Source organism: Cetorhinus maximus, chromosome 9 (genome assembly GCF_964194155.1).
Source record: "Cetorhinus maximus chromosome 9, sCetMax3.hap1.1, whole genome shotgun sequence".
Lineage (NCBI taxonomy): Eukaryota > Metazoa > Chordata > Chondrichthyes > Lamniformes > Cetorhinidae > Cetorhinus > Cetorhinus maximus.
This window is the reverse complement of record NC_135887.1, coordinates 2,751,316-2,766,445: the sequence shown is the minus strand read 5'-3', so window position 1 is coordinate 2,766,445 and position 15,130 is coordinate 2,751,316.

Here is a 15,130-nt window from a genome sequence, read left to right as displayed (position 1 = left end):
GTGTAGGCCTTCATTCCCAATTGCTAGGTAAATTTTTATGGCTTGCTTGTATAGTTCAGACACAACTGAATCAAGAAACCATAGCTCTGTACGCTGTATAAACATTTTGAATTTGTATAGTAAGTCATCTGCATCCCAATTCACACTGGGGAATTTTGTGGACATTTTGACAATATCTCTTTGACCTTCCTTCTCCTATAGTACCTGCGATGAGTGTCACTATCGCTGCTTTCGTGTGCTTTTCCAAAGCTCCATCCATTACAATCACAACCTTTTCTGGCCTGACTTTTATGAGGTTTTTTTTTGACTCTCCCTCACTCACTATCGATCTGGCCCACACCCTGGTCACTCGAATTTCCCCACTGAGTTAACCTGGTGCTGGTCCTCTCAACATGCTCTCCTACTCACTGAACTGACAGGCTATGTGCTACAATCTTTTTTTAAAATTCATTCATTCATGGAAAATGGACATCTCTAGCTCAGCCAGCATTTATTGAGAAGGTGGTGGTGAGCTGCCTTCTTGAACCGATGCAGTCCATGTGGTGTTGGTACACCCACAGTGCTATTAGGAAGGGAGTTCAAGGATTTTGACCCACCGATAGTGAAGGAATGGTGATATATTTCCAAGTCAGGATGGTAAGGGTCTTGAAGGGGAACTTCCAGGTGGTGGTATTCCCATATGTCTGCTGCCCTTGTCCATCCAAATGGTATTGGTTGTGGGTTTGGAAGATGCTGTCTAAGGATCCTTGGTGTGTTTCTGGGGTGCATATTGCAGATGGTACACACTGCTGCCACTATGCATCGGTGGTGGAGGGAGTGAATGTTTGTGGATGGGGTGCCAATCAAGCGGGCTGCTTTGTCCTGGATGATGTCAAGCTTCTTGAGTATTGTTGCAGGCAAGTGGAGAGTATTTCATCACACTCCTGACTTGTGCCTTGTAGACTTTGAGGAGTCAGGAAGTGAGTTACTCGCTGCAGAATTCCTAGCCTCTAAGCTGCTGCTCTAGCTACAGTTTTTATAATGCTAGTCCAGTTCAGTTTCTGGTCAATGGTAACCCCTGGAATGTTGATAGTGGTTGACTGGGCAATGGTAATGCAGTTGAATGTTAAGGGGCGATGTTTAGTTCTCTCTTGTTGGTGATGGTCATTGCCTGGCAATTGTGTGGCATGAATGTTACTTGCCACTTGTCAGCCCAAGCCTGGATATTGTCTAAGTCTTGCTGGATTTGGACAGAGACTGCTTCAGTATCTGAGGAGTTGTGAATGGTGCTGAATATTGTGCAATCATCTGTGAACATATGCACTTCTGACCTTATGATGGAAGGAGAGTAATTGATGAAGCAGCTGAAGAAAGTTGGATCTAGGACACTACCCTAAGGAACTCCTGTAGTGATGTCCTAGGACTGAGATGATTGATCTCCAACAACCACAATCTTCCTTTGCGTTAGGTATGACTCCAACCAGTAGAGAGTTTTCCCCCTGATTCCCATTGACTCCAGTTTTGCTAGGGCTCCTTGATGCCACACTCAGTCAAACGCTGCCTTGATGTCAAGGGCAGTCACTCTCATCTCACCTCGCCATGAGGGATCCATCTGCTTACCAACTCTTTATTTGAGCGCTACCTTGACACTGTGTCTTCAAAGCCTTTCTGCACAGTCAGCACATTGTGGTTTCAACACTCTGTGCTGCGAGTCTGTTGCGCTCTGACCAGAACATCAAGGATCATCTCATGCCATGTAGCCCAACCAAAGACTGGTCACCATGTCGTACCTGTGCTTAATCTTGCTGTCAGACTGAGCATCATGTCATTTAGAAGGAAGCCCTGCTGCACACCATCTCATGTTCTTATAATGATATAAAGGTGCCAATCACATGGAAGGGATTGACTAAACACATTCAGGGTTCATTTATTTAGACTAGGCACATGGGAACATATATGCAGAGACATAAAGCCTGAAGACATCAGAGCTGTCTGTTTGTGCTCACTTAAAAGCAAATTTGAAACAAAAACTGAATTGCATGACACACTTCCTTTCTAGTGAAGGCACGCTGCAATCCCTTCAAGACATATTACAACAGTGTCAAGCTTTTTGAGTGTTGTTGAAGCTGTACTCATCCAGGCATGTGGAGCATATTTCATAACACTCCTGACTTGTGCCTTGAATCTGGTGGACAGGTTTTGGGGATCAGGATGTGAATTACTCCACAGAACTCCTAGCCACAGTAATTATTTGGGTGGTCCAGTTCAGTTTCTGGTCAAAGGTAACCTCCAGGGTATTGATAGTAGGGATTCAGCGATGGTAAAGCCATTTAATGTCAAGGAGAATTGGTTAGATTCTCTGTTGCTGCAGACGGTGATTGCCTGGCACTTGTGTGGCATGAATGTTACTTGCCATTTATCTGTCCAAGCCTGAATATTGTCCAGATCTTGCTGGATATGAAAATGGACTGCTTCAATATTTGAGGAGTCATGAATGGTGTTGAACATTGTGCAATCATCAGCAAACATCCCTACTTCTGACCTTATGGTGGAGGGAAGTTCATCGGTGAAGCAACTGAAGATGGTTGGGCCTAGGATACTGCCTGAAGAATTCCTGCAGTAATGTCCCGGGATTGAGGTGATTGCCCTCCAACAGGCACAACCACCTTCCTTTGTGCTAGGTATTACTCCAACCAGCGGAGCGTTTACCCCTTAATTTCCATTGACTTCAATTTTGCTAGGGCTACTTGATGTGACACTGGGTCGATTGCTGCCTTCACGTCAAGGGCAGTCATTCTCAGCTCCCCTCTGGAGTTCAGTTCCTTTGTCCATGTTTGGATTGAGGCTCTAATGAGGTCAGGAGCTGAGTGGCCCTGGCGATGCTCAAGCTGAACAGCAGTAAGCAGGTTATTCCTGAGTAAGCACCACTTGATGGTGCTGTCAACGACACCTTCCATCACTTTGCCGACGATCGAGAGTAGACTGATGGGGCGGTGATTGGCCAGGTCGGTTTTGTCCTGCTTTTTGTGGACAGGACATACCTGGGCAATTTTTCTCACAGATGTGGAACTCCATAATTTTGATGTGGCAGTATAAGTACCTTCAGTATCTGCCTAACTAAAGCTCCCACTTCCCCGAATGTAATATTTCGAACCTCCAGTCTCACAAGAGAACTTTTTCTCACAATACGTCTCAAATGTTTCAGTTTATAAAAATGATCACCACTTTGAATAACTAACACTTCAAGTTCCTTTTGGAACTAGACTGGTTCCAGGATGCTAATTTATGGTTTTGGAAAAGGCTGAATTCAGCATTACAGTAATGTCTGGAAGTTCAGGACTGACCACTTATGATTGTTTCCATCGGTTCCAAAGAATGTCTCAATTGTTGTTTTCTCGCCACTTTTCACACTTTAGATTCATTTGTCCTTCCCTCTGTAGTTTTACATTGAGCCCATCAACAAAGGACTACTACTATATGGGAATGTGAGTGGTGAGGAGGATGTTAAGAGGCTTCAAGGCAATTTAGACAAGTTGAGTAAGTGGGCAAATACATGGCAGATGCAGTATAACATGGACAAGTGAGAAGCTATCCACTTTGGTTGGAAAAACAGAATGGCAGAGTATTATTTAAATGGTGATAGATTGGGAATTGTTTATGTGCAAAGAGACCTGGGTGTCCTTGTACACCAGTCCCTGAAAGCAAGCAGGCAGATGCAGCAAGCAGTTAATAAGGCAAATGGTATGTTGGCCTTCATTGCAAAAGGATTGAGTATAGGAGCAGGGATGTCTTACTGTAGTTGTACAGGGCCTTGCTGAGACAACACCTGGAGTATTGTGCGCAGTTTTGGTCTCCTTACCTAAGAAAGGATATACTTGCCATAGAGGGAGTGCAGCAAAGGTTCACCAGACTGATTCCTGGGATGGCAGGATTGTCGAATGAGGAGAGATTGGGTTGACTAAGCCTGTATTCACTGGATTTTAGAAGAATGAGAGGGGATCTCATCGAAACATATACATTTTTTTCAGGGCGGGACAGACTGGATACAGGGGTGATGTTTTCTCTGGCTGGGGGGTGTAGAACAAGGGGTCACAATCTCAGTATATGGGGTAGGCCATTTAGGATTGAGCTGAGGAGAAACTTCTTCACTCAGAGGGTGGTGAACCTATGGAATTCTCTACTATAGAGGGCTGAGGAGGCCAAGTCACTGAACATATTTAAGGAGGAAATAGATAGATTTCTAGACACTAAAGGCATCAAGAGGTATCAGAAGAGAATGTTGAGATAGAGGGTCAGCCATGATCATACTGAAAGGCAGAGCAGGTTTGAAGGGCCAAATAACCTACCCCTGTTCCTATTTTCTATGAGTGAAATTTTTACCTCGGTGGGCGGGCGCGTGCCTAACCTGCTCAAGCATAAAATACCGTGCGTTGATGTCAGGACTGCATCCCCCCATCAACTCGCAGCTGTGCGATATTTTGTTTGGCGGGCACATGCTGAAGTCGGCAGTGCACCCACCGACAATTAAAAGGCCTGTTAAGGCCATTAAATGATCAATTAACTTGAATTTTTCACTGCCTGCTCAGCCTTACAGTGGGCGGGCAGGCGAAAAGGCCAAGCAGCCTTTGCACCTTTTAGGAAACCTCATCCACGGGCGTGGATAAAGTAAATAAAAATGTTAAAACTTAATTAATAATATGTCCCTGTTCATGTGACAGAGTCACATGAGGGGACATGTTTCATTATATTTTTTATTTTTATTTTTTTTATAACACTTCATCTCCCTAAGGCAGCTCTGTGCCTCAGGGAGGTTATGAAACGCTCACTCACGTGTATACGCGAAGGTCATGCTCGCTGGGCTTGCACTCCCACCCCCCACCTGCACAGGCAGCACTGAGCGCTGCCACTCGTCTTCTTGTCTTTCACATTGGGCAGGCCTTAACTGGCCCCCCAGAGTGGAATTGTCTTCCAGCCCCAATCGCGGGCGGTGGTCGGCTTCCTGACCGCACCCACCCCCCCCGAGCTCGCCTGACATGGGTGAAATTCTGCCCTATGTTTCTACAGTGCAAGTACTGTGGCTAAAGTATAACGCCAAGTGTGTGAACAGAAGTACGTGTTGACACTGGGCGAATATCTAACATCTGTCGTTGCTGCCTTGTCCCTGGTAGTAGATTGAAATTCTCACCATGCCAGAAGAGATCTTATTTGCTGTAGAATGACTTTTATTTTCTTCTTTGATATTGATGGAAATTGACTTACAATAAGCTACGTATTGATTTATTTCCATTGGAGTCAGGGTCATTTAATTTATTAAAAACAATGTTGTATTCTGTGTAGGAGTGTCCATCAGAGTTGAAGAAGCACAAATGTGTGTGTGTGTGTTGGGGGGTGGCAGGGGGTTTGGGGTGGGTGAGTGGCAGGGGGACAGCGGGCTTGGTGAGTATAGTAAACCAAGAAAATATGAAACAGTTATAAAAACAAAAAACTGCGGATGCTGGAAATCCAAAACAAAAACAGAAATACCTGGAAAAACTCAGCAGGTCTGGCAGCATCGGCAGAGAAGAGCAAAGTTGACGTTTCGAATCCTCATGACCCTTCAACAGAACTAAGTAGAAATAGGAAAGGGGTGAAATATAAGCTGGTTTAAGGGGGGGTGGGGGGGAAGAAGGGGGGTGGTTGTTGGGACAAGCAAGCAGTGATAGGAGGAGATAACCAAATGATGTCACAGACAAAGGAACAAAGAGGTGTTGAAGGTGGTGATATTTTCGAAAAGAATGTGCTAATTAAGAGTGGAGAGCAGGACAAGCAAGGTAGCTCTAGTGGGGGTGGGGTGAAATAAACCATGGGTGGAATACATTTAAAAATAATGGAAATAGGTGGGAAAAGAAAAATCTATATAAATTATTGGAAAAAACAAAAGGGAGGGGGAAGAAATGGAAAGGGGGTGGGGATGGAGGAGGGAGTTCAAGATCTAAAATTGTTGAACTCCATATTCAGTCTGGAAGGCTGTAAAGTGCCTAGTCGGAAGATGAGGTGCTGTTCCTCCAGTTTGCATTGAGCTTCACTGGAACAATGCAGCAGGCCAAGGACAGACATGTGGACAAGAGAGCAGGGTGGAGTGTTAAAATGGCAAGCGACAGGGAGGTCTGGGTCATGCTTGTGGACAGACCGAAGGTGTTCTGCAAAGCGGTCACCCAGTCTGCGTTTGGTCTCTCCAATGTAGAGGAAACTGCATTGCGAGCAACGAATGCAGTGGACTAAATTGAGGGAAGTGCAAGTGAAATGCTGCTTCACCTGGAAGGAGTGTTTGAGCTTGGCCACCATGAGATATATTAGTGATTATAAACTCTGGATATGTGTGAGGTATGTCGGTACATGTGGAATTGTGGGGAGAGAAATGAGGTGGACAATTTGTAGAACTGTTACATATTTTTAACCTTGATAGCTTTCACCTGTGGCCTAATATCAGGTCACTGAATTACCATGACCCATATTTTGTGGTAGAAACAACTGGGGTCTGCACATGTGCAATTAGATGTGGAAATTCAGAAACAGCTTTTAGTGGTTCTATACTTATCCATGAGGTGCACTATTGAATATCTCCAGACAGCAATCAAGTAGAAATCGCAAAACCGATGAGAACTTGCCATTTTGCGCTATTAATCTCACTGTAAGAGCCCCTGAAATGAGGCCTGACTGGGTTAATGGTATAGCGAATTCACAATTACTGCAAAACAGCCTCACAGGCCCGAAGAGTTGTTTTATATTTATTGGATGATAAATTTCTCCATTATCATAAAAAATTCACATTTTTAAAATAATAGCTTTTTAAAAAGTTTATTATAGTTTTTCTTCTACCTTAATCTCGCATGTAGTTTCTAATCATTTATTTTGCTATCTGTAAATTTTAAATGAAAAGCAAAGGGATTCAGTGGTTTTTAATTTTCTGTCCGTGAGAATTCTTCAGTGTGATTGGCTGCTTAACCGACTTGCTGACATCACTACTACTGAATAGCTGGAGATCCTGTTGACTTGATGCCAGATTCAAACCGACATTGGGAAAGGGGAAAAGCTACTCCACAGGGATGGCTGGATCTTTGTGGGCAGCTTTCTTTGAGGTCAGCAGCGAGAGCCATTGCTGTGCCATTAAATGCAAAATCCAGCCCCATTAATTCACAACACACCCATCAGTAAAGTTTTCACTCCTTAGCACTGCCACTTATCATTACCATCTGCTGACAAGTCACCCAAAAGCACCAACAGGGTTTGGTTAAATTACATTCCATCTGTGATTCAATTCTTTGTGACAGTGATTTAGTTTTATTCTGTGAAGACCCTCTGTTATTCTGGCCTCTGACACATCCACGCTTTGCATTGCTCCACTATAGGTGGTCATGCTGTCAGCCACCTAGGCCCTCTGGATTTCTCTCCCTAAGTCTCCCCACCTCTCTACTTCACTCTCTTCCCCTTTAAGCAGCCCCTTAAAACCTAGCTCTTTGACTCAGATGTTGGTCACCTGTCCTAATATCCCTTTGTGTGGCACAGTCTCACACTTTGTCTGATAATACTCGAGTGAATGGAACATCTGGGGATGTTGCTACTACTTTCAAGGTGCAATGTAAATGCAAGTTGTTGTTGTGTCAATCAATGACCTCAGGTTCATTAAAGAATATTATACCCAAATAAAATGAATTGTGTATTGTCTGAAATTTGGAATTCTATTAATCAAATATATGAGCCACTAAAAATACGTTAAGATATTTTATATTATGAGTCATTGTGAAAGTAATTCTAGTAAAGTGTCAGAAAAGTAGAGCAAGAAAGCTGATTCAGCAAAATTGAGATGCATTAAGGTGAAGTCTTTGATTGTAATTAGAATGGTCATGGAACCAGACACTTTTCTTCAGGCCAGTTAGGATCCTCTGTGTTAAAGATGTAATCTAACTGACATAAATCCCCAACAGCAGACGTTACATAAGGTAGCGTGTTTAAGAGTAAACTTTATAAATGTGCCCTTCCAATGTGAAACCTTAGCAGATAAGGAAGTATTGATGAGCAATTTGAGGTTTCTTGCAATTTTAGTAATTGAAGAATTAAGCTTTATTAAGTTTCCACTTTAATGTAAAAGTCTGTTTATGTGTCTTTTTTGTGTTTCCCAGGTATCAAGACCAGATTTTTAAAAATTGTGCTTTGCTTTAAATTACCTCAGGAAGTGTATGACACATGACAGAAGCTGACAGATCAGCCAAAACGTCAATGCACTCTCGCATATGAAGAGGTCTGTGATAAGCCATCAAACCTAAATGGAACATGAAGAAAGGACAAGTGTCACCTTTTAGAAGGGACCACTGGAGAATGACTGCAGATCTAACAGGAGGTGAGTGCACAAGATATTGTGATCTTCCTGATCATTCACAGAATACCTAAATATTCTTGACCAAACGCAATTTTTCAAAAGATTTCCTATTATGGTTAGACATTAGCAAACCACAGGCATGGACTTAATTGGACCCAGGACATTTAGAAAACCCATTATTTAGCAAAAGCTACCTTGATCTATTGTTGCTGCTGCACTGTACAAGAAGTTAAACTTCAGACTGTACTTGGCTGACCAGATAATCTGTCACTTACGGTATTAATGTGAAATGGATGCTAAATTAAAGCTAGTTACATTGATACCTGGAATGAACAGGTTGTCTTATGAGGAAAGGTTGGGCAGGCTGGGCTTATTTCCACTGGAGTTTAGAAGAGTGAAGGGTGACTTGGTTGAAGTATGTAGCTTCCTCAATGGTTTAGACAAGGTGGACATGGAAAGGATGTTTCCTCTTGTCCAGAACTAGCGTAGACTGTTTTAAAATTAGGGGTCGTCCTTATAGGGCAGAGAGGAGGAGGATTTTTTTTCTCTCCGAGGGTTGTGCAACTTTGGAACTCTCTGCCTCAGAAGATGGTGGAGGTAGGAGTCACTGAATATTTTTAAGGCAGATGTAGATAGAGTCTTGTTAGGCGAGGGAATCAAAGGTTATCGGGGATAGATGGGAATGTGGAGCTCGAAGCACAAACAGATCAGCCATGATCAGATTGAATGGCGGAGCAGGCTCAAGGGGCCAACTGCTAGTGCAACCATTACACTGGCAGGCAGAGAGTGACAATGGCCACATTGGTTTGCACATTCTTGTTTGAGTTGGTAATGAAGATCTGTCATGGGGTTGTTATATTTTCTGATTATTTGCTCTGTCAGCTGTTGTAAAGATATAACCGAGTTCGGAATGTCCCTTTGGATGGGAAAAGATGAGGCCTGAAAGTTTGTTGCCGGGTAAGCTGCAATTAAAGAAGAGCCAGTGTGTTGTGCTGCATTATTTATGTTTTTCTTTTGCATATCAAATAACAGCAGTTTCCAGCTCCTATATTTTAAAGTAGCAATTTGCAGATTAGTAATGACGATGAACAGCACACAAGGAGTATAATCATGGTACAGGTTCCTAATTAGCTTTATAAGGGAAAAGCCAGGAGTTGGGAATCACTTGAAGGGCTGAAGTGGAATTTATATTTATCAGGCATCCATGAACGGGTATTAGAGTAAATCCTTGGAGATTACTTACAAACCGAGGGCAGAATTTTACAATCGGCGTGCAGGGGCGTGCCCGTCATGCCGGAACGTAAAGTGATGCACGATGACGTCGGGTGTGTGTCCTGATGTCATCGCAAAGTTGCACAATATTTCATTCGGCGGGAGTGCGGCGGAGTCGACTGCGCGCCCGCCGATAATTGAAAGGCCCATTAAGGCCATTAACCAGGTAATTAACCTAAATTTTACGCTGCCCATCCAGCCTTACGGTTGGCGGGCGGGTGAAAAGGCCAAGCAGCCTTTACATTTTTCAGGAAACCTCATCCACGGGCGGGATGAGGTTTCCTGAAGCTATTACAAATTAAATAAAAAGTTTCATTTGAACTTAGAAACACGCCCCATCTCATGTGGCACAGAATTTTTCCGTTCTTTATTAATATTTTCAAAAAGCGCTTCAATCTCCCCGAGGCACAGAGATTAAAGCGCTCTTTCACGTGCATGAGTGAACTGTGTGCTTGATTCGACTCTCCCTCCTCCCACCGTTCGCACTGGTAGCGCTCAGCACCACCGCTCACAATCCACGCAGGGTGGGCCTTAATTGGTCCGCCCGCATGAAATCGCGGTGCGGGGACGATCGCGGGCGGCAGTCGGTTCCGCGACCACCCCCTGCCAGCTCCCACTGAGCCCGCCCGACGAATAGAAGATCCTGGCCCTAATTTCTGTAGACTGCGTTGGGACTAGGATGTATGTTTTGTACTGAAGTCACTACAATAAATATAAATTGTTTCTGGTACAACATTGACATATTTTTGCTATGTGGTAGAGGTAGAATGCAGGATTTTGCTTAGGTAATTACTCTAAAGCATCAGCCTTAACTGGGATCAATGGCTCAGATTTTGCTGTCAGTGTCGAAGTGATGACACTCACCCCTGACCTTGAATCAAGCTGACTACAATGACCTGGCAATCTTTATGGAATGGATTTCACATTTCTTGATGTCAATTTGATTCATGGTGCCAACTACAGGCGATCTCCGGTGCCCAGTAAGAGTGATGTCACCAAGCAGGTTAACCTGCCAATGAAATTGAAGAATTCTTCCAGTCAGCAAGCCAGGAAGTAAAATGCAGTGACTATCCTTCGCTATTTAATCATTTTGCAGAGAGCAAAATAAAGATTATAATGTAAATATGGGATTATGTTGAAAACTGAAGTATCATAAATAAACTTTAAAAAAATATATTGTTATCATATTCAAATCTATGGAGTTTTTTTTATTATAATAGAGAAATTTGACATTCCAGAAAAATAAAATTAGTTTTCAGGGCCAGAGATTTTGTTCAGAAATGATTATGACTTCGTACATTATTAAAAACCCAGGTACACCTTATTCAACAATGCATAACTTTTTATACCATTTTTACTAAAAGATAGAGCACAAAAATTGAAAGTTCATACCAATTCCTGTGATTTTTAAATGGATCTCAGCAGTGTACCCTATGCAGGGACAGGGATTCATTAACAGGAGCTTCTGGATTCCCGAGTTGAACTGTGCATACACGGACGCTGCTGCCAGTTTCAAAATTGTAATAACATGCTGGCAGGTTTACCATAATTACAATGGCAAAATCTGGACCATTGGTTTAGGTTTCTTATTTAGTGTTTGTGGACAGGGGCAGTTCACAGCAGCTGTCACAAAATAATTACCTCTTTGGCTAGGTGCCTCGACTTATGTTTTGAAATTAGTGTAGCGTTCAACTACAAACAAAGTGCTCCATCCTTCCTTACGCCCCAAAGGACCTCAGAAATTATCTGTCTCACTGGAAAAGCTTGCTTAGCTTTGGCGGAATGTAAACATAACGGAATTCCTCATTGGGTGTGTTTTATATCTCATCTACACTCATAACATTTCTAGCCCTTTATACAGTGATAAAAAAGAGCTGCAAGCAATATAGAATATACTAATCAATGATTTCCCCACATTTGGCCATAAAGTGTCACTATCACATGAAGTGTCACTATCGGTTCAATGACTTTATGAACTTTCCCAGTTTTGTGCCGTCATTATTCAATTCAGTCACATCGTAGTTTAAGTAAATAAAGTGCCTTCCTTAGTGATAATCTGCAATGAAGTTTTACAGCAACAAGATTAACAACAAGAACAACCCAGATTGTTGCCGTTCATGATGAGGTAATTTGTGAAGTCAGGTCCTCAAGGCCCACAGCTGCTCAAGGTCACCCTGCAGGGCCACCTGCAGTCCTCCCTCACTGAACGTCAGTAGCCTTCCAACAGGCGTATTGCAGTCACTGGAGTAGCACTGCACTGGAACCAGGGAAAGGCACACATAATACAGGGGTGCAGAGAGAATGCAGAAGGATGATTAGTTGGCTTTTGTACAGGTTTTGGGTGGTTTGTTCAATGATGGCTCTTAGTTCAGCATTGTTGCCAAGAGGATGCAGTCATGGTCAGTGACAGGGGTGCAGAGGGAAGGTAACATGCAGGACTGTTATAGAATGAGGAATTAGGGCTGTATTTGGAAGTTCTCTCCAAGCCATCCAATATCCTGACTTGGAAATATATCGCTGTTCCTTCACTGCCACTGGGTCAAAATTCTGGAACTCGCTCCCTAACAGCACTGTGAGTGTACCTACACTACACAGACTGCAGCGGTTCAAGAAGGCAGCTCACCATCCCCTTCTCAAGGGCAATTAGGGGTGGGCAATAAATGCCCACCCCTAACGCCTACATCCAATGAATGAATAAAAAAATGATCTCATTGAAGTATACAAAATTCTTACAGGGTTTGACAGGATAGAGGCCGGAAAATTGTTTCTCCTGGGTGGGGAGTGGTGGGGGTGAGAACCAGGGAACACAGTCTCCAAATGAGAGGTAGGCCATTTAGGACAGAGATGAGTCAGAATTTCTTCACTCAGCAGGTGGTGCATCTTTGGAATTCTCTATCCCAGAGGGTTGTGGAGGCTCAGTCATTGAGTATATTCAAGGCAGAGATCAATAGATTTCTAGATATTAAAGGTATCAAGGGATATGGGTTTAGTGCAGGAAAATGTTATTGAGTTAGAAGATCAGCCATGATCTAACTGAATGGCAGAGTGTGAGTTGTTGAATGGCCTACTCCTCCCTATTTACGATGTTCTTATCACCTGGTACCAGTCAGATGAGCCAATCATGGACAGCCTGGCTGAAAAGGGGCTTTGTTGATTGCCCCCTCCCTTCCTCCTCCCCGAGCTCTTCTTCCTTCTCCTCACCTGCTTGCTGTATACCTGGTGGCAAAGGCTGTGCCCTCAGGATGGCAGGGTTATGCAGGATGCAACAGACCGCAATGCATCGTGAGATGTGATCTGGCAAGTGCTGCAGAACTCCTCCAAAGGGGTCCAGGCAGCAAAAGCAGACCTGGAAATCCACCCACAGTTTTATAACTGGCCCTGGCCCTTAAACCTATGATGCTGGATAAGCTTAATGCTCACCCCTTACCCTACATGTCTGAAACCCACTCCAAGTGAAAATTCCACCCACCCTTTCCATTCATGGAATGGAATCCCACTTAGTTTCTTTCCCTAACTATCTCTGTCTTTCTGCCTCCCTTTTTCACAGTTCTTAGAACCTACCTCTGACCAAGCATTCGGTCACCTATACTAATATCTCATTTTGCTGCTTAGGCCTGAATCGGCAGAAGTGGTGGAAAATCAGAAGTCCTTGAACACGGCACCTACCATTTTCATGTGGGCGGGAATGGGGGCAGGTCGTGTTCTGCACATTCACTTTTCCTGGAGGCAGCTACCCATATAAATAATTCTGGTGACCCAGGTGTGCAAAGAGATGACATATACAGGTTGGATCTGGTAGGAACAGGTCTGAATTTAGTGAAGTCATTTGGAGAGGTGAGGTACCCTTTTGGTGAGATAAGGCACCCCTTTGGATATGGTCCCGGGACATCTTTGGGGGAGGTCAGATGCCCTTTGGGGGCAGTAAGGTGCCCCTTTGGATTGTTAAAATGAGGCATAAATGTACATAAAAAGTGCATAAACTCATTGACTGTGAAGCTCATTGGAATTGTCAAAAGTGTTAAAATGAACCGTCAAAGGCAATTGTCAAAGCATTTACAACTCCTGCAATTTAACTCTTTGAAAAAAATGTCTGGAGTGTTTAAAAAAATCATTGCTTACTATTTCACTCTTTTTCAATCACTAGCTTACTGCTGCATACTGATTTCACAACCTTCCATATCACAGTAGGGTGCCTGCCATTTCAGTTTGATTGACAGCTCCAAGCGGTTCTAGACTCTTTGAATTGGGACTATGGATTCCAATGCCTATTTTTGTAAGGGATTATACCTTTGAATGAAATGTTTGTTCTTATAAGGGATAATGTAGTTGAAGGAATGCAAATGTAGTAAATGGGTTTTATAAAAATAAAGGCCAGGATTCTATGGCTCCGCCATGGAGTGTTTCCCCTGGTGGTTGCAGCGAGCCATTTAAATCTCCATTCAGTTCAGTGGGACCGTAATATCGCACTGGGCGGGAGAGGACGTAAAATCCTGGCCAAAATCTAAAATGGGCACTTAGAACTTTCTATTATTTCATCTCAGCATGGCTCCTGATGTCTATCTGCACATGGTAGATATTGGGTGAGTAGGCATGGTAGGTGTAAGGGCAAAGGGTGGTGGGGCATGGATTGGCATGAGTTGATACTGATTTTGCATAGGACTATAAAGGCCCATGGGGGTTGAGCAGAGAGGCATTGAGTTGGTATGGGTGCTCATGGAGGGTAGGCAGAGGGGCATAGGTTGGAATGGAGGGTATGAAGGGGCATGGGAAGTTGGTGAGGGACATGGGTTGGCACGGATGGGGCATGGGGAGTGTGTGGGAGGATGAGGGTTGGAGGGCTGTTTTGTGTTTTATTGCTTATTTAAAAAACTTTGGCACAGTGCCGGAGCACCGAGGCAGGCCTACCGCCCAGCTCGCCGCTGCACCCGGCATCCTCCACACTCATTCCTGGGTTTGCTTGGTCCGTCTCCCAGGGAACCCTGCCATCCCGGAACTAAAATCCCAGCTTCCAGAGCACTTTCTCCCAGGTCGATTTTGCGGAGCCAGGAAATGTCCTGACTCTGCGGTCCCGACCCGGGAGTGGAAATCTTGGCTTCGTTGTCAATTTTTGTTTGGGAACGCTGGTGTGAAGCACCTTTGGAAGTTTTACAACATCAAAGGCATTATATAAATAAAAATCGTTGTTATTCCCTTCTTTAATGCCAAAGATTAAAGCACTAACATAGCACAAACAGGAGGAAATTCATAACCACTAGCTTTGCTAAATTTATAACTTGGAGAGAACATGTTTTCACCTTGTTTAGAATATGGGATTCTGCTGACATTACAGTAGACAAACATGAGAACCTCCAGAGGAAAATCGTCACCATTATGCCATGGACAGGCAGATCCATTCAGTGAAAAGTAATTTCTGTAAGAAAGTGCTGAAGCACAAATGATTTGACTTTTTAACAAGCACTGGGATTTGAAAGCAGAAATAACTGAGCAAAACATTACACTTGAAACCGCATTATATATTAAAAC